Raw genomic sequence first — 1,746 nt, 5'->3', positions numbered from 1 at the left:
GGCGGCCTGGCCAGGGGCGGGAGCGCCCGCTGGGGCGCCCTGTTCTTCGCCGCCTCCGACTCCCTGCTGTCCTGGCACACCTTCATCCAGCCCCTCACCCACGGCCGCCTGCTGATCATGGCCACCTACTACGCCGCCCAGCTCTTCATCACCCTGTCCGCCTTCCAGAGCCCCAAGCTCAAGACCCACTGACCAGGGGCCCCGACGGGCCGGCATCCGCCTGCTCCCCTCCTGCAGGGACCCGGGCCTTGCAGCCAGGCCCAGACGGGGAGCCGCCCGTGGGGGCTGGAGTCTGGGAGCCTGGCTCCCAGACTCCCGTCGGCAGGCCGCCGTCCACCTGTGGGAACCGTTTGCAGAATCCCGGATGCACCGCTGAGTTCAGAACACCTTCCTTCGGTTCTGGTTCCGGGTTCCAGGCCCCTCAACTAGGCCCAGGTTGGGCCTCCCCAAGCCCCAGCCACTCCTGTGACCTCCAGGGGCCTTCAGAGTCCACTGCCCCCGCCCCCCTCTGGCCTTGATCTAGTTCCCTGTTGCCTGAGTAAAGGGAAGGAGGAAACAACATCTCCTTTATTTGGGGAGGGGAGTGGGGAGGCGTGGTCACAGGAACAGCAAAAGGGTATTTCTTCTTTTTCTTCCTTACAATAAAATTTTCCATTGGAAAAAATCCATGTTTTTATTGATTTCAGAGAGGAAGGGAGAGGTAGAGAGAGAAACATCAATGATGAGAATCATTGATCGGCTGCCTCCTGCACGCCCCCTACTGGGGATCGAGCCAGCAACCCAGGCATGTGCCCTGACTAGGAATCGAACCCATGACTTCTTGGTTCCTGAGTCAAGGCTTAACCAATGAGCCACACTGGCCAGGCAAAAATTTTTCCCCCTTTTTTTTAAAAAAAATATTTTATTGATTTTTTACAGAGAGAAAGGGAGAGGGATAGTTAGAAACATGGATCAACTGCCTCCTGCACACCCCCTACTGGGGATGTGCCCGCAACCAAAGTAGATGCCCTTGACCGGAATCGAACCTGGGACCCTTCAGTCCGCAGGCCGACGCTCTATCCACTGAGCCAAACCGGCCAGGGCAGATTTTTCCATTTTTAAGTGAATGATTTGTTAACATTAAGTTCAGTCACAGTGGTAGGCACTGAAATTTTTTTTTAAAATATACTTTTATTGATTTCAGAGAGGAAGGAAGAGGGAGAGAGAGATCGGAATGTCAATCTGCTGCCTCCTGCACACCCACACGGGATCGAGCCCGCACCCCGGGCACGTGCCCTGATGGGGAATGAAACCATGAAATCCTGGTTCATAGGTCGCTGCTCATCCAGGGAGCCTCGCCCAGCCACGCCTTTTTATTGTTGTAGTGAGAACACTTAGGGTGAGTTTCACCCTCGGGCGACATTTTTGTGTGCACCATGCAGCATTGTTGGCTATACACACAGTGAATTTGCCCGGGGCCCAGGGCGTACGGGACATGGACTCACTCCCAGGGGCTTTGATGGCGGTGGGAGGCGGGATTCCTCTGTCCACGGTCGGGATGAGGGTCTAGACCTGAGGCCAGGAGGACACTTGGGTCCTTGTGTGTGTCCCTGTGGCTGCCATCATAAATGACCACACACCGGGGTCTTAAAACAACAGGAGTTTGGCCTCTCACAGTTCTGGAGAGCAGACGTCCAATGTCAAGGTGTGGGCAGGGCCACATGGCGCCCCAGGCCCTGGGGCGGGTCCTTCCTGCCTCTACAGATT

Source organism: Myotis davidii, unplaced genomic scaffold (assembly GCF_000327345.1).
Source record: "Myotis davidii unplaced genomic scaffold, ASM32734v1 scaffold326, whole genome shotgun sequence".
Classification (NCBI taxonomy): Eukaryota; Metazoa; Chordata; class Mammalia; order Chiroptera; family Vespertilionidae; genus Myotis; species Myotis davidii.
The sequence above is the reverse complement of the archived record's forward strand: the minus strand, read 5'-3'. Positions refer to the sequence as shown.